At 48.3% G+C, this 20287-nt stretch overlaps 1 long non-coding RNA gene across 3 annotated transcripts; it reads left to right on the top strand.

Moving 5' to 3' along the window:
• Window positions 1–4160: 4160 nt before the first annotated feature.
• Window positions 4161–18327, top strand: LOC144175502 (uncharacterized). Of its 3 annotated transcripts, XR_013323647.1 has the most exons (4): window positions 4161–9726; window positions 10329–10824; window positions 12776–13070; window positions 17935–18327. It is a non-coding gene; the product is annotated as an uncharacterized LOC144175502 (long non-coding RNA). The 3 variants fall into 3 exon arrangements; XR_013323645.1 differs by having other exon boundaries at window positions 4161–10824; window positions 17935–18310; XR_013323646.1 differs by having other exon boundaries at window positions 4161–10824; window positions 12773–13070; window positions 17935–18310.
• Window positions 18328–20287: the final 1960 nt, after the last annotated feature.

The raw sequence follows: 20287 nt of genomic DNA, 5'->3' as shown, positions 1-20287 counted from the left end.
CGCTTGTGGTGGTGGTGGTGGTGCCAAAAGAGATGGCTCATACCCACTCAGGGGGATTGGCCAGGAAAGGGGCGCTCACAGAGAGAAATTACAAAGTAATTAAAGTAATTAATAAAATAGGCATTTAGGGGAAAATATAAAGAGAAAAAAATTGCCCAAACATGAGAGGTAGCATCAGGAAGTGTTGAAACCGACATAAAGTAAAAAAAATGGAAGGAAAGACAACACGAAAAGTATGTAGAGAAATGTATGTATGTATGTATGTATGTATGTATGTATGTATGTATGTATGTATGTATGTATGTATCATTATTATAATTCTTTATTCGGAAGGGAGACTCAGGGTTTAGTCAGGGATGGGGAAGGCGATAAAGAATGTGAGAGCGTCTACATTCTCTTATGTATCCCCGTGGTACAAGCGAAAGTCCACAGGGACATAACAGTCTCTCTTGGGTGAGCCCGGCCCAGAGGAGGCGATGCCCACTCCTGGAGGGGCTTGATGTACGGCGGAAGATGGGCTCTTCTCTCCGCCGCGAGCCCCGAGCACTCCCACAGCACGTGCTGCATTGTGGGCCTTGTTGGCGCGTGACACGAGGAGCAGGTCACGATGGTAGTGTCCCTGGAGTTCTCGAGGGGTTCTCTCAGGTGTCGTGAGCGTCGGGGAACGTATGCCCGCCACTTTGCGAGCACGTCCTCCGTAAGGGCAGCCCCTGCTCTTATTTTGTGTAGCAGGATTTGGGCCCCTCTGGGAAGTCCTCCTGGCAGTGGTCGTGGGTCATGGGGTGTAGCAGCACGGAGCTTCGCTCTGCTCTCTTGCTTGGCAGCGGCTCTGTCGTCCGCAGGGTCTGTGTCGTGCCGTGCTGGGGGAACAGGGTGTAATGGGTCGGAGCAGATACTTGCTTCGTCGCTCGCCCACGCGTGGGCGGCCTCGTTCCCGACGCCACCCGCGTGTCCCGGCACCCAGTCCACCCGCACGGTAATGCATTTCGTTGTGCGAAGCCTCTTCGCAATCGTCTTGATGAGGTGGCTTGTGGATCCGATGACTGGGGTGCCACCGAGTCTTGCCACCACCTCTCTGCTGTCAGTATATATGGTAAATTGCCGGCCCCGGTGCTCCTCCGCCTGGTAGCGCTCTTCGATGTGGTTCGCCGCCAGTAGTACCGCCTCTAGCTCGCATCGCACTGTGCTGGGCGTGGTGTCAAACTGAAACGTCCGCCTCGCCCGCGCTGGCCCATCTGTACAAGCAACGGTAACGCGGTTGGTGGTCGCATCGACGGCGGCGTCCACGAATATGGCACCTTCTTGCAGGTCGACTCGCGCCGCGGCGGCGGCGCGCTCCTCTCTGTGGCGGTCCTTCCTACAGACCCTCGACATGGGTTTGGGCAGATTGAAGGACTCTGGTCTGGGGGTGCGGGTAAGCTCGTCCTCCCAAGGGGGGATTGGATTCGGCGGTGGCATATGTATGTATAAATCCTTATTACAGTGGCCTAAGAAGGGGGGGGGGGGTGTTTGGAAGGAGGTGCAGGGCTCCTCTAGGCCCTAAATTATTCGGGCTAGGTCTGACGCTTTGGCGAACTCCCAAAGGGAAAGCAATCTCTCCTTGGCATGACTAGGATTCATGGGCGTCGTCCACTAGTATGATGGCACCTGTTGGGCGTGTCGGCTCTGACACGCTAAGCATACCCTAAGGACACGCTAAGCATTAACGCTAAGCATACCCTAACCTTGAGCCTTCTTACGACGCGGAAAAAAGCGGCGAACTCTTTGTACAGCCGCCGCTTCGGTTTTGGGGGAAGATGCGTATTATGCATAATTTTGATGTTTACGTTTCTGATCAATGCGTAGCATTCTTTACCGAGTGCCCCCACAGCCAGGACCGTGTAACGCACTGCATTTCCACAAAAATGCAGATATCGCAGAAGTTCCTCCTGTAATCGCTATAATGGCCGAATGGAGATAACTCGTCCAACGAAATTTTGAAAATCTAAAAAATAAGTAAAATATACAATAATTACAGAAAAAGGCGAACCGTGTAACGCCCTCCATTTCCAAAATAATGCAGATTTCGCGAAAGTTTCAAATGTAATCGTTATAAAAACGCAAATAGAGATAATAGGTCGGACGAAATTTTGAAAAATCTGAAAAATTCACCAAATCTGTATTTTCATGGAAATGCAGGGAGTTACACGGTTTACCATTTTCACTATTGTTTACATTTTTTTATTTTTTGGTTTTCCAAAATTCCGATCGACCATTTCCGCCATTATAGCGATTACAGGTGGAACTTCCGCGAAATCTGCCTTTTTGGGGGTATGCAGGGCGTTACTTGGTCCTGGCTGTGGGGGTACTTGGCAAGGAGTGCTACGCATTAAAATTGTGGGCCACGTGCTTGACCAAGTCCGGCGGCTCTTGAAAGGGAAAGTGCCAAGGGGATGCAGGTGGGCTTGCGAAGGCTCGCTGCGTGACGTCAAGCCGTTTCCTCAATTTTAAGTGCAGATCACTTTATGGGCTCGCCTTGTCGTTTTAGTTCGCTAACGGTCGATGTGACTGCCGGAATCAGGCGCCGCAGCGAGATAACGGACTCAAGTAGAGCCTTCTGTACCGTGTTCAGGGAGTGACGCTGAGGCTTCGAAAAACCATGCGGTTTAAATAGTCATAACCGTTCGAACCTAGTGAACCGCTGGCGCTTGTCATACATCTTCCCGCTACTTAGCGCAAAGAAAACTTCAGGTACATTTCAGGCAAAATCTGTGTATATAACCCGCAGCCCCCGCGTTCTTTTAGTTAGGAACGCTCGTTGGGTTGGTTTTAACTATAGTAAGCGAAAAAAGTGGCCACGCAAGAAAAAATGGCGCGTTCGAAATGACGCAGAAAGGCTCCAGCCGCGCAAGAGAAGAACGGCGCGGTCGAAATGCCACAAAGAGGCTCCTCCAGCCTGGTAAGAAAAAAATGGCGCGTTCGAAAAGGCGCAGAGAGGCTCCAGACGCTCAAGAAAAAAAAATGGTGCGTTCGAAATGACGCAAAACCGCACAAAAAAGAGCAGACTCCCGCTGGCGCAGTTGCAGGCAGAGGGCGCGCGAGCACTGTGAAGGCGGGAAATTTAAAATGCATTGGGTGGCAGCAGTGAGCGGATAACGGCGCTGCAGCCCATTACGACGAATCACTGCTCTGCACTTCTGACAGCTTTCACATTGAGTGGAATGGCTTTAATTTTTTCTGTTATACGCACGCACGCACACACCCACACACACACACACACACACACACACACACACACACACACACACACACAAACACACACACACACACACACACACACACACACACACACCTGATTGCTCCAATAAAGTCGCAGCTAGGGAAGGGCAAAGTCGTTTTTTATCCCCTGCAAGCTTCCGAGAATGACATCTCGTTTGGTCAGCTTGCACTACGCTTGCGCTTCCAGCAGTAGCAGACCACTGCTACATCCATGGAGGAAAAAAAAGCTTAGGAGAGGCCCCCAGCTATCCCCGCGCATTGGCAAAAGTGTGGAGGAAGTCACGTGTTTTCGGCGGCCATTGGAAGTAGCGTTAGCAACGGCGTCCTAGCAACAACCCGCCCGCCGTTCGCCAGTCATGGAGGAAAGGCAGCGCCTGCCTTGTCGTCCGATTGCGAAGATTGCTGCTTCGCTTTGCTGCGCTGTGGTCTTGCGGAACTCGAAAAGGATGCTGCGAGTTGCGACAGCTGCGCCGATGTGAATATGTCATTTAATTTCTACTTGCAAGTGCACCTTGTACCGCGTCAAGCTTTTGCTCCGGTCGCGATCACGACGCGCCTATTGAAGTGCAGATATCGTGAACGCGCAGTCCCGTCGTACGCGCGGACACCCGTCAGGTAGATTTTCGGGAAGTGATACACGGTGTGCAGTACGTAGGCGACTTGCAACCGAACGATTCGCAACTCTTTTGGTTATCGACGCTGCAATATATATATATAGTTTGCTAGGCCGGCAATGCGCGGCAGTGCCTTTGCAACTGTTACAAGGTAGATTCCCAGTTGATATAATTCCATCGTCCTATTACCTTAGTAGGTGTCCGTCTGTTGACTGGAAGAGTGCTGGATCTGGAATCTGGATCTTTTTGTGGTCTCGCTCTGGATTTCGCTTTTCAACGCTTCATCCCATGAAACACAAGTTGTCTTGAAGACGTCTTGAAACAGCCTGAAACAGCTACAATCGTCTACCTCTACGTGAAGACATCTTGCAAACGTTTACCGCTAGCAGTTTCGAGAAGTTTATTTGTAAACGTGTAAAAGATGTCTTGCTGAGAACAACACAAGCATATGCTACGCCAAGAGGTTTTAAAAACGTCGCTTGAGAGAGGTTTATTTGGAGACATGGTAAAGAAGTGTTACCCGAGCCTATTTGTTTGTTACGCGTCTTGACACTTTGAAAACCACTCATGATAAATTTACTAGAAATGCTTTCCTTGACATTTGCGCTTAAATACGTCTGAACACGCCCCATCTCAAAACAAATTTAAGCACACACATGCTCTACACTTCTATAGTAAAAAATCCCGACATCCATTCAGCATGAAATCACCTCCATTTTTTATCTCTACTATACTTTTTTAAAAACATCCAAGCCAGATTCTTTTTGTGATCCATTTTACCCGCCGTGGATCTTCAATCTGCCGATTCAATGAAATCACTGCGGCTATTTTTTAGGTTTAGGCCTCGATTGTTGTAAATATTGTGCTGCTAAAACCACATTACTTTTATTTGCGCTATCTCTGGTCCTCCTCGCAATTCATGAATTGCACCGTATGCGGTACTGAGAGGGCCGGGCGTGGAGGCTGGGGCATTCAGGTGGCATGGCGAGGCTAATGGGAGTTATTTAAAGGAACGCATTTTTGAACATTATACAACACGATTGACCACACCGGAGGCGGGCACAAATGAAGCACAAACAAGCAAGCATGTCCCAGACCTCGAATGGGCCTGGAGCTGCGTGGCATGATGGCACTGAAGGTGACGCTAGTGATCCCCCAATGACTACAGCACATGTGGCTGGCTGCTCGCACCCCGCCCCACCAGTTTGGTTGACCACGTCTCGTGGACAGTAATATCCGCACATTGTCCACAACAGGCACAACACTCATACACGCGGGGGAAACACTGCCGCACGCTTCACTCGTGCACCAAGTCATCTAGGTGGCTAGACAGCCAATAAGCGCATTGTACCGTTTAAGCTGTGGCTGCACTGACTGCAGAGGTGAGTCTACACTGCCCTGCTTCCTTGCACTGGCAGTTTCATGCACACTGAAGCATGGTAAGGGCCTTAGCCTTGGCTTCGAGGTTCATGAAAGGCGTGCCAGTTGTCCTTGGACAGGAGGTTGCCGACACCCTCTGAAACAGTCTTATGGAGCTGCAAGTGGCACACAGTATGCCACAATTGCTACGCAGGAAGTCCTTGCTCGTCTTGTAGCCAAATGCTGAATGGTCGGTGCTGCTGCAAAAACTTTCAGGCATGGGCTTTTGTCCAGCTGAAGTACATCGATGCCACTCACGAAGTGGTCAGCCAGGTGCGGCACAAGTCGTCCTTAATCTCTTATGGTACCACAGATGGCTCGAGTTGGGCGTTGGCTGCAGCACACGTCGCGGCTGGTTGGCGCTGTTGACGGGCTTGGAACCTGTAGGTGGCTGGCTCACGAGCGTTCTTCCCTTTTTCTGTCCATGGACAAAGTTTTCGGCATGCTGGGCTTGCTGTTGGCTGGGCTGAAAGTAGTTGGCAAGTGGTTCACCGACGGTATGACCTCTTTCTGGCTGTTGAAGGAATTCTGTATGTGCTTGACTTCCTTTGTGAGAACTTGCCTGACAGAACTTGGTTTCGCCACCCACCCGTGTCGAGCATACGGCATCCGGGAAGCTCAGAAGGAAGCGGAGGGGCCACAGACGCCGTACTGTTTGAATGGAAGCTCCTGGCCTTTACTCGTTTTGAATTCGCACAGAAGCTGTAGAGTTAGCGGCTGCTTGGCTGCGATGAGCAAGGCACGGATGATGGCTTTGATTGTACCTCATTACATTCCCCTTTAAAGCCGTGGTTCATTAGGGCCCCTGAGTTTTCAGGAACTCCTTGCCTTCTCCATCGTACCGGTATGAGCGCCGACTGTAGGGCAACACGCTAGCAGGTAAACACGGAGCTTCATATCAATGATATGGTCAAGATCATCGCTGTGGCAAGCAAAAACAGCTCTGTGTTCGGCCAATGTACCTTTTATAACTGCGTGCTGGCTGGGAGTGGGCTGGCTGCGAAGCGGGACGATGGAATATTGAGATGATGGCGCGCGAACACCGCGTCGGACGCGACGGTGTCATGCGAGAGGGGCACTTCGTGAGGGCAATGTTTGGGCTACTAACACTTGCCATGGCGGCTGCTCTGGCAAAGGCAACGGATCATGTTGCAGGCAGTCTTTGGCACTGTGTCTGGCAAGGTTAAGTACCGTGGCTGGGTCTAGTGTCAAAGGCACCGCGGCGGACGAGGCAGAAGCCTTCGGTTCAACCGGGGGGCTAGCTTCATGCTGCTGCCGAATGTCGGCTTCCAGTCGCCGAATTATCTCTTCTTTGAAACCGGCAGTGTCCAGCTGTCGCCGTGCCAATTCTTTCCGTATGAGGTCGATGAATAGGCGCGACATTGTCACTGAGACGAGCCGCTCCCACACAATGCCCGGCATGATATGCCGCCGAGCCGGATACACGCAGGCGGTCACACACAAAACACAATCTTGCTGGAGCGTCCGCCAGCAAGCAAGCGCAGACGCGCACAAGGAGGCAAGCGAGTGAACGGTGCAAAACGCTTGGGCGAGGAAGACAAAATGGCGCACTGGTCCAACGGCGAAGGCCGGCTTAGTTACAGCGTTGGCGTACTTGCGTGGTTGCACATAGGCTCGGGCATCGACTGCGCAAGATGTGAGGGCTGGCGTGAAGGCTGGAGCATTGAAGAGGCATGGCGAGGCGAATCGGACTGTAATGTTTTGTGCAACTGTGGAGTTGAACCTGGTTGAACCACGCGCACTAACGAGCGCGTCCCAGACCTCGCTTGGGCTGGAGCTGCGCTGCGTCGGCGTAATAGCACTAAAGGTGGCGCTAGTGATTAGCTAGTGATTATGGCCTAGGCTGGCGTTCACAATGCACACATCAAGCAGCATCTTCCGGAGCTAAAAAAATGAACAGCTATGCACCCAACTGGGAACATTTGGGATAGCGAAAGTTATTTTCTACCAAAAAGGCTCGCTAGCGTTCAGCGAAGCAGACGACCCTATTCCATCTTTCTGGAAAATAACTCGTTGCTTCCTTGCTCCACACGGTGCCGAAGATAGGCAGAGTGCCCGATAACGCATGGGCAAAGTACCGAAGACTTAAAGAAGCATTTTGACAGGCGCAACTCCAATTGATTCAATCCAAAATTGTAGAACCGAACCGCTGCAAACTTCAAAAAGCGCGCGCTGAGTGCTCACTCAAAAAAAAGATAAAAAAGCCGTTAAACATTGCAATAAAGGAGTAATTTGTTGCATTTAAAAAAAAACTTGGCTTATAAAACGTTTTTTGCTTTTTATTAAGCGAAAATATTTTACTTTTTAGTTTATGCATTTGTGGTAGTAGTTTTCAGCACCACCAGGGGTTCCTCTGTCGCTTCAATTCAAACACAACAACCGTTGGTTGCGTTTGTCGTTCGTAAGAGTTGCTCTTGCGTTTGTAAGGTTGTTTGCGCAAAAAAATTGCTTTCGAGAGAGTAAATAGGTAAATGGTGTTTTAAATGCATCTCCAAGATGATGCATCTTTAAATGCATCTCCAAGTGAAGACTGCCACGGTTCCCCAAGCGTCCGGAAACGACTCGCCACGAACAAAGGTGAGTAGCTACTAGCGTGATAAGTAGTAGCAGAGTTTCTTGCGGTCGTCGTTAATGAGCTATCACTGCACAGTACCGTAGTTTGGCGAATTCTGTGCGCAGCACACGCCGGTGCCCAGCACCACAATTTGTGAAGAAGTACACGCTTGGGCTTGCAAACTTTTGGCATTACCTTTCTCGTTAAAGAAAACTGTTGAAATGGTACAAGCAGTACAACGAATGCACAGAACGAATGCACAGCCGAGCTCGCGCTGAGCCTTTATGGACTAGTGATGCACAAAACTTTCATAAATTTCGGTGATGTCACAGCACAACGATGGAGTGCAATGTAAATACCCTATTAAGGCAAAATGGGGGGGAGCAACTGTACTTTTTTTTTATAGTTGGCGCCTTTCATGCTGTAACCCCGTTTTTCTTGTTTTTCGCTCACATTCTCAGATTATATATGACGCACTGGCCGAGAAGAAATAATAGTAAAAGAAAGCGTCTGAGAACACGTTGACCAGACAGAGTTGTAGTTTCTTCCAGGCTCTACTCATTGTCTGTTGTCACTGCTACCAAGATGACACTAACAAAAAAAAAAAGCAAGAAGTTTGTAGTAAGTCCGCATGTACGCAATGTTTCTCACAGATTCCGGAAAATAGCCAGTAGATAACGCATGTGACTACAGAGACTGAATCAGAAATCGTTTGTAAGGTCCCTTTGATGTGATAAAATCCTACATAGGTCAGTGCGTTTAAGAGCACAGTTTAGCGTATGGACCAGTGGCGTAAATCCAGAAAAATCGCAAGGGGGGACACACATCTTGCCAAGGCGGGCATTTTGTTTTGTGCTTTATTTTCATTTATATACAAATTACTATCGTGATTTGAATTAAAATAAGAAAAACGAGCATGCTTTCATACCTCACGTAATTGCACTGTGCTATTGCAGACGTTAAAAAAAGATCAATAAGAAATACTCTGTACAATATGAGTACTGATCACCTATGACATGTTTCCTGGCTTTCGACACTTCTAGAGGGTCCAAAAAACGAGAGCGCGGTTTTTGCACGCACTGACAAAGTTTTTCAACAACCCTGGCAACGTTATGAGGTCTATAATGTCTTGATGAATGTGTGCCAAAGCCAGGCAGTTGAGGCGTTCCTCCCCCGTCGGTAAATGTAAATGAAAAGGTAAATGAAAGATGAATCTCAAGGGGGGGACACTTGCAAGGGGTGTCCCCCCCAGCCCGAACACAAGGGGGGTCAGGAGCCCCCTGACCCCCCCATGATTTACGCCACTGGTATGGACATTACAAATACTAGACAGTTGTTGCGCATTATGGTGCGTCCGCAAACTAAAACTCAACAATACAATAATCCTACTCATAACTCCAAAGAAAACAATGGAAATGACGGAGGAATTGTCGTTGTTCTGAACACAAATTGTTGGAGTTAATACACCATCTGTTTCCAAAAACCCGTATGAAATGCATGTCGTGCGATTTTGTGAGTTTTATTCATTCCAAGCCTTTCACTGTAGCAGGTTTGAGATTTTTGAATAAGATAAGCTCATTCACAGGCAAAGGCCGGTGAATGAGCTTTTGACTTCTTTTTTGTCCTTGTGCAGTAGGATATTTTCATGTTAGAGTAGTAAAACCCCTCTGCATCCTTGTTTACCTCGAGATAAGTTTTGCTTACCTTAAGTTTCAAACTGCTTTAATTCTCAGTGCTTTAGTTGTGTACACTTTGTTATCTCGCATTTTTGCCGGCATCTGGTCGGTGCGTTCAGGGCGCCTTTTCAAGCCCTGGATGTCAACAAAGCTGCCAAGGTGTCGCTGATCAACCTGTCCATGTGTGAGTAGGCCAAGCCGCGCTTGCACAGGGTCAATTAGGACGTTTCTCATTTACAGAAGGTAACCACTTTTTGTGTATAGCTGATGTTGCAATTGGAATTTTCCTTGCAGACCCATGATGTGTTTACAGTGCAATTAACCGGTTATGCTGGGTGCATCAGGTTTTGGCAGGATGTGGTATGCAATTTGTGTGCACTAAATGAGAGAGAAGCTGTGCAATTTGTGCTCACTGCCCTTCATGTTACCGCTTTGCATAGAGCTGCCCTTGTGTCTAGGTTTCACCTAGGAATATTTATAACTACGTTCATTGGGTTGTCCTAGGTTGTTATATGTACTCTAGAGTGGCTTAAAGTGGCGTCAAAATGATGTTAGGGCAGGAGATGACAAAGGCTTCAATTTCAGCGTCGTACCTGGGAGATCAAGTGGTAGCTGTTTAGCCAGCTGCAGGGCAATTCGACGGGCTTGCAAACCTCAGAGCTTTGTCACTTGTGGCTTAGCAATGTTTATCACACCGTTATATCCTATTTCCTAAGGTAAATGCGTGTTTTCCCCTTCCGAACTGCTATTTGCACCTATTGGTCCAGTAATCATAAAATGTCCCAGGTGGTGGCCTCTGGATGGGAGGGCCCTGGTCGGTCTCCTGCTCTGGTGGCCGAGGTGCAACTGGAAATCCTGGGCAAACGCAGCAAACAACGGACGGCCCCACTGTGGGCAGCTCAGCTGGCCTGGGCCATCGTCCGAGATGACCTGAAAGGCCACACCCTGGCCTATTCGGGCGGCTCTGTGCGGCAGCGACAGGGCTCGGCCTCAGCAGGCGCCATGCTAGGGGAGGTCACCCGGCAGGCGCTGCTGTAGTGTGCTGTATCCTCAGCCACAGCCGAGCTGGTGGGTGTCAGCCTGGACCTGACCCCAGCACTGTGCCCTGCAATGCTACTCCCGGGTGGCCCTGCTGAGCTTCCGGAGGGCGACTTGGGCTCACTCGTGGTGCATGGAGTGCTGTATCGGGGCGCCTGGCTGTGGCCGCAGTGGGAGCCCAGACACAGGGAGCTCAAGGGCAACGAACCAGTGATGTGATATCTGCGCCGAACCGTGCCGAAAGGTAAATCCTGCTACATCCTTCTTCATTTCAAGCAATCTGCGCCAATCTTGTGCCGAAGCTTCATTTCGCCGGGTTTCCGCAATGTGTTGGCTCTGGTGGGAGGAGTCCTTTACGCCACGGGCGTTGAAGGCATCTTTTACGTAAAATGAAGTGGAAGGAAGTTTTTACATAAAATGTGCTGAGTGCCTTCTGCACGACTGCCTTTCATTTTGCAGAGCCTGTGCTTCTTAAGCCCACAGCTGAGGAAAGAAAAGTCCTCTAGAGCTCATTTTAGGGTGCTGCAAGTGATCTAACCGATGAATTGACTTTGATGGACGAATACATGCTCGTCCAGCTTGAACATGTTGATCAGATTCGTCTACACTAATTAACGAGTATTGGCAGCAGAGTTTTGAGAAGAAGGAGGCTAACAACAAAACCAAATTCCCTCTCTTGGCTTGGCTAGTGAAGGCATTGCTGTGCATTCCACATAGAAAAGCGGTTGGGGAAATGGGCTTCAATAATAACTGCCGGCACCTTAATGAAAGGGCTCAGTGTGCGATACAAACTGTTCATGGCATCAGGCACATTGTTTCGTTCTTCAAGCGCTTTGACGGAGATACAAGTCGCTTCAATGTGACACCAGAGGTTTTGAGAGCAGTACAAACATCGAGCAAAGACTGCCAAGAGCGCATTGCGGCTGAAAAGCTCAGGCAGCTAAGCAGTGGTGTCTTGACCCAGCCAAGGCTGGTCCTAGTCATGATGCCCGAGACAGGCTCCAGCAAGAAGTGGAGACCACAAAAATAACATGGTGGCGAATACGGAGCATCTAATTAGCCTCGACATAAAGTCCAAGAGCTTCAGGTATGTCGAAAGTGGGCAGTCTCTTTTACCTGAGGGTAAAGCTAGAATGGTGGCAGCACTGGACAAAATGGCACAAAAGACAACTTTGGACCTGTCACGATAGTTCTACTTTCATGCATATTTAACCAGAGAAACGTGGGTTTAGCACAAGCGTATGTTTTGTTTCGTTACATTTTCTGCTTACTTAAAGGAGCCATGAAGAGAAAATACAACTTCGTTTAATTTGAAGGAATTAGGATTCAGTATCTCACCCAGCTCCATTAGAGCCACAAAGGATGTTTTTTAACAAAAAAAAAGCAAGAAGTATTTAAAAACTCAAATTTTGCGCCACAGTGACGTGTTATGAGCAAGAATGACGTCATACGGGCCAACAATAAAATATAAATTTCAGTGCGTTAACTGTACGTTGGCATTCAAGTGATGCGGTCAAATGGAACTAGAGGCCCCATTACAGGCGTCTAGTCATGTGTCGTCGCGACAGGTCAGTTAGGAGGCCACCAATCGCACAAACAAGGTTCCATGACATCATAGAAAAGTTGCGGGAAATTGGCTAGGGGGTCGCCACGGCGTCACACGTTTTCTTTAATATCTCCGTTATTTGTTCGAAGATTGCGATGATATTGGTAGCATTGTTATCGGGACTAAGCAGTCTTTCTAATAAACCCAACTTGTATTTTGTTTTCATGGCTCCTTTAAACAAGCTCAAAGGTGTTTTCAGGGAATCTAGTCATATTGTTTTTTATTGCCATGTAGTCGTTTTAGCTTCAGGATGTTTTCGTGTACATCAAACTGTCCACATTAAGTGAGTGTGTTCCATTCATTCTGGTTTTATGAAAAGTTCTGTAGCCTACTGAATTGAATGCTACCCCGATAGTCGTTTTTTAAATAAAAGTCAAGTTCCTTCATGATCTGTTGGCTCATGTGGTGTATGTACACATCGCATGAACTTTTTTAAGTGCTTGTCCTGAAGAATTTCATAGTCACTGCTAAAAGACGTCTGTGTGGCAGAAACTGGTCTGTACCGAAGGCATTTTACTTGTTTAAACATTTCTGTGTTCCCAGGATGCTGCTTTTGGGGCTCCTCTTAGTTTTCCTCCCCTTCCAGCAGCTCTCGGCCGTCCTGTGCCCCATGTGCGTTCCCGAGCAAAGAAACACTTCCTGGAGGTGGCTGACAGCCCTGCCTGGTGGCCGTTGAGAGTGGCCAGATTTAACAACAGGGAGGCGAGCTGCTGGCCGCACGGCGGAATCTTTGGCTGCTGGACCAGCTGCTGTTGCTGCCGGGCTGTGCCAGGGAGCGGGACAAAGTCCACAAGGTCCTGGGCTCCTACCTGGATGCCTCAGGAGTCATCCCCACGCCTCGCCTCCCAGCCCGGTTGATTTGGAACAACATTGAGGAACTGAGGGTTTGTTTGTTTGTTATCTTCTCTTGTGCATGTGTGTGTGCGTCTTTTTTAATACCCCTTTTTAAGCGTCACTGAAGTGATTTGTAAATATTGCAGGAATACTAGTGCGAATTGTAGTCTGGAGTCTCTAGGCCATATTTTCACCACTCGCGGCATTTACGTGAATTTATTCGGTAGAAATAATCAATTCAAAAATGCGGCCTTCCTCCGCATCCTTCTTGCTGATTTTCTGACATTTTGTGTGACATCAAAACAAGATGGTTTGGCTGCACTACTGTGCGGCTCGCCGACCCTCCGACAGAGTCGGTCGGTCCAGCGTATAGTCTTCTGGCCGCCAGCGGGTCGTCTTAATTTGTTTGCTCAGTTGAAACTAAGCCATGACCCGTTTGTGCCTGGAAATATCTGCCTTTAGTTTGTTAGTTCGTAGACTGTATTCTGTTTTAACTCACTCCACACATGCGACGCTCCGCTGACTGGTACGCTAGTGAAAAAAATCAAAGGCCGATTGAAAATGGGAGAAGCTTTATCAAAGTTAATAAATGTACAAAAAAGAAAACTGCACATAGAACAAGGACACAAGAGAAGACAAATAGACACATAGGGTGCAGACTAGCAAGTGATTTTTTATTTTAGTGAAAAACACATCATGAAGGAAACTGCGGTAACCTAGGGCACAGAACAAAGGTAAACAACCAAAACCACAGCCAAAAGACTGAGCGCAACACGGGGGGCAAAGAACCCTACACTAGGCATGTGCAATCGCTTCGCACATAAACAAACAAGGTGAGGGCCGGGGTAGTCCAAGGACACTAAAAATCACCCCCAAGAGTCCCGTTACGATACGCGATCTCGGTGCTTAGTAGGGACACTGACGGTGAACTGACGCAATCTTCGCCTTGATTTTCAGAATCGCGTACGCTTCAAAAATCTCCTTGCTGCACGCACCCCTGTAACGCTTTGTCACTTTGCAAGCTTTGAGGCGTGGCGCACAGCCTTTGCAGTCTTTACAGTTGGTGGCCAGGTTGCTGCCGGTAAAAGTGCGGAGGCTGTCGGCGTGTACCCTCAGTAAATCATTAATGCATCGGCCCATTTGGCCAATGTACGATCACCCACATGACAAGGGTGTTTTGTAGACGACGCAGCTTGACAGTTAAAAAAGCAAGGCTAAAACGGGGGCTAGTTGGTTATACATCTTCTTGAACCGCGCTGTTCTAAAACTTAGACAAGGGAAGAGCACACAAGGACGGGGCAAAGCGCGAGTCCCGTCCTTGTGTGCTCTTCCCTTGTCTAAGTTTTAAAACCGCGCGGTTCAAGAAGAGTTAACAAAGCGCTTCTCGTGTCTTTTCTGGCACCCCGCATGTCTATTTTCTTCAGAGTTTACACGCTTACACAACTTGTGTAGCTTGTTAGGTGCCGAAAAAACAACACGAACCCCCACCTTTTCCTTAGCTTTCTTGATCCTGTACCCAACATTGTGGACGTAAGATAAAACAGCCATCTTGTTGCCCTTGTCCCGTTCGCACCTCGTCTTCTTGGGGCGTGACTCGACAAGAAGCGTCTTGCCAACTGCCAAGATAAGGTCGCAAGGAAACCCTGCTTCCTTCAGTCGCTCCACCTGTGAACAGAAACTCGCCTCAGCTTGGTGTGTGCACGAGCGCTGCAGCGCATTCCCGAGAGGTGACGTGAAGTGAAGCAGTCCTTTTTGGATCGAGGGGAATAGATCCAACACACATGGTCACAGTTCACCTTGGGCTCCATATCCAAACACTGCATCAATCCCCCGACCGGTGCTTCTATTGTTTACGAAAAGACATTGAGGGTGGAACGAAAGAGTTCAAAACACTTCTTCAACTTGATGTGTAGTGCCCTCTGAATTGAGCTGCTACAGCACTAGGAAGTCGTCAACGAAGCGGAAAATCTTAATGACGTTAGTGCGGAGCAACGGAAGCAACTGATGAAGTTGTCGAAACGTGCGAGTAGGAGGTGACTGAATATTGGGGCAAGACACGACCCTATACCTACGCCGTCCTTATGAACATAGGAACGACTACACACCCCTTGAATTGGCTCAGCTGGTTGGGCCGCTGGCACCGTCGCAGAGTCACAACCGCCGGTTGTGCCAAATCTTTCATATGGAGGCCCGAAGGATTTGGCACAACCGGCGGTTGTGACTCTGCGACGGTGCCGGCGGCCCAACCAGCTGAGCCAATTCAAGGGGTGTGCAGTCGTTCCTATGTTCCTAAGGACAGCGTACGTATAGGGTCGTGTCTTGCCCCAATATTCAGTGACCTCGTACTCGCACGTTTCGACAACTTCGTCAGTTGCTTCCGTTGCTCTGCACTAACGTCAGTAAGATTTTCCGCTTCGTTGACGACTTCCTAGTGCTGTAGCAGCTCAATTCAGAGGGCACTACACATCAAGTTGAAGAAGTGTTTTGAACTCTTTCGTTCCACCCTCAATGTCTTTTCGTAAACAATAGAAGCACCGGTCGGGGGATTGATGCAGTTTTTGGATATGGAGCCCAAGGTGAACTGTGACCATGTGTGTTGGATCTCTTCCCCTCGATCCAAAAAGGACTGCTTCTGTTCACGGGTGGAGCGACTGAGGGAAGCAAGGTTTCCTTGCGACCTTATCTTGGCAGTTGGCGAGAAGACGACGTGTGAACGGGGCAAGGGCGACAAGATGGCTGTTTTACCTTACGTTCATAATGTTGGGCACAGGATCAAGAAAGCTAGGGAAAAGGTGGGGGTTAGTGTTGTTTTTTCGGCACCTAACAAGCTACACAAGTTGTGTAAGCATGTAAACACCGAAGAAAATAGACATGCGGGGTGCTGGAAAAGACATGAGAAGTGCTTTTTTAACTGTCAAGCATGCGTCGTCTACAAAACCCCCTTGTCCAGTGGATGATCGCACATTGGCTAAACGGGCCGATGCATTAATGATCGACTGAGGGTACACGCCGACAGCCTCCGCACTTTTACTGGCAGCAACCTGGCCACCCACTGTAAAGAACTGCAAAGGCTGTGCGCCACGCCTCGAAGCACGCGAATTTACAAAGCATTACAGGGGTGCGCGCAGGAGGGAGATTTTTGCAGTACGCGATTCTGAAAAAAAGGCGAAGATTGCGTCAGTTCACCATCGGTGTCTCTACTAAGCACCGAGATTGCGTTTCGTGACTGGACTTTTTTGGGTGTGATTTGGTTGTTCATCTTAGTCCTGTGCCCTAGGTTATCGCACATGTGTAGATCGCAGTTTCCTTCATGATGTGTTTTTCACTCAAATAAAAAATCACTTGCTAGTCTGCGCCCTGTGTGTCTAGTCATCTTCTCTTGTGTCCTCGTTTTAATCGCAGTTTTCTTTTTCGGAATGTACCAACTAGCCCAAGCTTGCATTCTATTCTACTTAATATAGGTAATTAGAAAATAAGGTCAACTGAAACTTACCATACAGGGAAAAATCAGGGTGCATGAAGCGCTTTTTTGTGCTGGGTGAACTAGCACAGCAGTCACCAGCACGATCACACATCTATGAACGCTTTTCTGCTAAAGGAATGCAGTCACTAAAGGTGAGGTATTTGTGAAAATTTGAGGGATGCTTACTGCAGAAGCGCTATTCAAGAAATAGTCGTCTGGGCTGCTTGGAATGCCGAACCTAGATAAAAATGTGAACTGGGTATACATTATATACATTATACTTATGCCCTTGCCAACACTGGCTTATGGCGGAATGATCTGGAGCACTAGGTATATTGTTATGCAATTCGCAATCTCAAATCCCATAGCACTAAGTGGTTTATTTGTTTTTGGGCGGTATTTTCTATACTAAATTCACAATTTTGGCGCTGTTTCTGTAAATCTGGCAAAACTTTGTCGTTTCTGTAAACCTAGCAAAACTTAAGGGTGTGCAAATTATGCGAGTAAATACGGTATTTTACAGAACCGAAACAAACTGGTGTGAATTCTAATTTTGGACATTGTCCAATTACGTAGTAACTTGTATGAACGTCACTGCTTTAGTTGCTGTGGCTGCCTAAGACCGCGCATGGCAGTTTTTTCCCTTTCAGGCCTCGTAAAATAAATACCGCCTTATCGACAGGATAAACGATGAAAAGTGTGTTTATTTGAGCCATTATACGCAGTTCAAATAAAAAAGACAGGAGCTTGACAAATTCACTTCGGTGTCCTTTTAATACCCTACAACCCGCCGTCAGTGGCTAAGGCGTTCAGCTGAGCCTGAGGTCGCAGGTTCGCTTCTCAATTGTGGCGGCCGCTTTTCTGATGGAGGTCGAAAGCAAAAACGCCCTTGTGCTCGAGATCCCGTGCAGGTGGTCAAAATGTTAACCTGGGGCCCTCCACTATGGCGCACCTCATCGCCTGTGTAGCGTCGGCGCGTAAAACATAATACCCCCTCGTGCCTTTGTCTCCTCTCTATCTGCCTGTCATGCCCTCCCCCACTCCCCACACGAGTGGACATACTGGTGTCCATCCCTAGGTGTGACAATTTACAGCTGCTGGTGCACATTCCTTTCTGCCTTCCTGGAAATTCATTCATTTTGGTAAAGGATAAAAATTACTGCAGCCTTAATTCTTATACTTGCTTTCTGGCACCTATACCCATCAATAATACAGTAGAACCCCACTACAACGAACTCCGCTTCAACGAAATTTCCGTTTCGACGAAAAATTTCCAATTCCCCATCAGTTAGCTAGAGAAGTCAGTGCAACACAGTCCTCGCCCCAACGAACCATTTGTCTAGCTTGCTTTCGCATCAACGAAATTTAATAAGTAGCTGTCTGTCTGATACCTTTCACTGCTCACTACTGGTACACATTGTAAGTGACACAGTGCCTTGTGTTCTACCCAGGCATCCTGCTGGCACGGGCAACACGGCTGGAGGCAAGAAGCAAGGACACTCAGCTTCATGGGAACAAGCCAGACTGCTGATGACTGCCACATGAAGCTATCATCCCTGTTTACAAGTATATAGCGGGTTGACGGTTACCTTTTTTTGTGAGAGCTTTCTCCTGTAATTCCTTCTACTTCAATGCATATACCTAATGTTGCACTACAAATAAAGCTTGGTTTTCAAAAGATTACAGGTTGATTTTATCATTTTGTACACAGGACACAAAACATGTGAAATGAGACCTAGCTGGCATCAAGCAACTCTATTCTTAAGAGTTTATGCGAATACCCCCTGTTTATGTTGTGCTAACATCACCTTCAGTTGTGCTGCCCGCTTGATGCTTTCTCTGTTCACACAGGCCGGTTGTGGATGTTGCTGCCAGCTGTCAACAATTAACACACCCAGTGGTTGCTTCCATAACACTTGGCAATGACCAGCCCTTCTCCGATTAAGTATCTTTTAAACTGCGTGCCAGTTTAAGCAAAGATACTTATTCGGAGAACAGCGGGCAGTCGAGTTGGTGTTCCAAAAGCAGCTGCTGGGTGCGTCAGTTGTGGGGACAGCTCGTAGCGATATTTCAGGCTAGCCTGTGTGTACAGAGAAAGAATTTAGTGGGTGCCACGAAGGAACCCCCGAGTAAACGTGGATAACGTAATTCCTGAAACCTCTTGAAAAGGTCTTAAAACTCCTTGAAAAGAAGTTGTATAGACGTCATCAAGAAGGTGCTGAGACATCCTACAAGAAGTCCTGTAGATGTCCTGCAAGCACCCAGATAGACGGCTATAAGCGTCGCGTTAGCACAGCTACAAGACTTCTTCAGGACGGCTTTTATAAATAACTTCTTTGCCAAGATGTCTCTAAGCAGTTCGAATCGTCTTGTGTAGATGTCTTTTAGATTTACAATAGCCCTTTTTGCGTTTCATGGGATACTGCGAGGTTAGTGTATGAACGTTTTCAACTGATATCACCTTCAATTTATTGACACTGAGACAAGTTGAAACTTGGCGAAAAAAAGTTTATTGACGCTACCCACCCTCTCATTTTTTTTCACTCAATAAAACGTTTTGCCTCCTCCTCCTCCTCCTTCGCAAAAAATTCTATCGAAGGCACGCGAACAACGGTAAAAACATTCCACAATTTTTTAGCGTGAAATCTGCATGAAGTACTGCTTACCTATATATATAGAACGGCCGTTTAATTGACTAGTCATCTCTGGGATTGCTAGTGAAACTGCAACGCAAACTTGGGCACTTTCCAGTCCGGTAGCCGCACGGCGTTCGCCCACTGTTTGCGGCGTTCTCTATCGCTTGGGAACCTATAAACGGCGGCGATTGCAAACAAAGGATGAATGCACACCAATGTACAGCAATACTTGTCAGCGGAATGATGCACTAACCGGTGGAAAGTGACGCCCAATTCCTTGGGTACCAATCGCGACTTGCAGCCTGGCACCGAGCATTGCGGCATTGTTAGAGCGAGCCGCTTCGCAAACCTGCTGCGGCCACACTGAAGACGTGTAACAGTGTAACCGCGCGTTTAGGTTCACGGTCACGCGCTGCGAAACGGCTGCTTCTACCTGCCTATCAGCTGATTTCCGCCGGCTCGGCGCTGGCAGATGCAGACGACAAGAGAGGCGATACAGGACGGAGGAGGCGGAGAAGGTGCACTGAGAGAGAGAGGCAAAAAGAGTCCGCCAATGGCATGGAGGGCCAATGGTCCGCCATTCGACTTACAGAAATGGCGTTTCCGGCTGCGCTGGGTGTGACGTCAGGGCCTCTCCTAAGCTTTTCTTTCCTCCATGGCTACATCGGTGCTCATTCATTTCCCCTGTTGTTGCATAGAGCGTGATCGTGTTCAACTGTCTGGAGGGGAAAGTGCGCGAGCGGGTGCGAAGTTGATGGTACGTCAAAGAAAAAAAGGCCTGAATTGCATTGTCAGTGCAATATCAACGACGGAGGGGTCAGCATCGCCGGGAGGGTGGTTGACGGCTCCGTCCGTAAAATCTGATCGTTCGTACTTTGTGTACGATGGGGACAGACCTGTGTGAGAAAACTTACAATTTTGGGATCCTGCAAAAGAACTGTCCATGCAAGATACGATGCGCCGCAGCTCAAGTATGGCAGTTCAAGCAGCTCCAGGAGTGGCCGGGGCTGAGCATCTGCGATGAAAGCAGCCCGAGATCAATCTAAACTCATTACACCGCAGCTATTAATCTTACGAGTGCACTTGGGGAAGCGGAATCACACCTAATTTTTCCCCACGAAAGCGCGATCAACGTGTGGAAGCAATTTTCCTCAATCCGTAGCTCCCG

This window comes from Haemaphysalis longicornis, unplaced genomic scaffold, assembly GCF_048455015.1.
Source record: "Haemaphysalis longicornis isolate Haplotype H1 unplaced genomic scaffold, Haemaphysalis longicornis Haplotype H1 scaffold_3, whole genome shotgun sequence".
Taxonomy (NCBI): domain Eukaryota; kingdom Metazoa; phylum Arthropoda; class Arachnida; order Ixodida; family Ixodidae; genus Haemaphysalis; species Haemaphysalis longicornis.
This window is presented reverse-complemented; position numbering and strand designations above follow the sequence as displayed.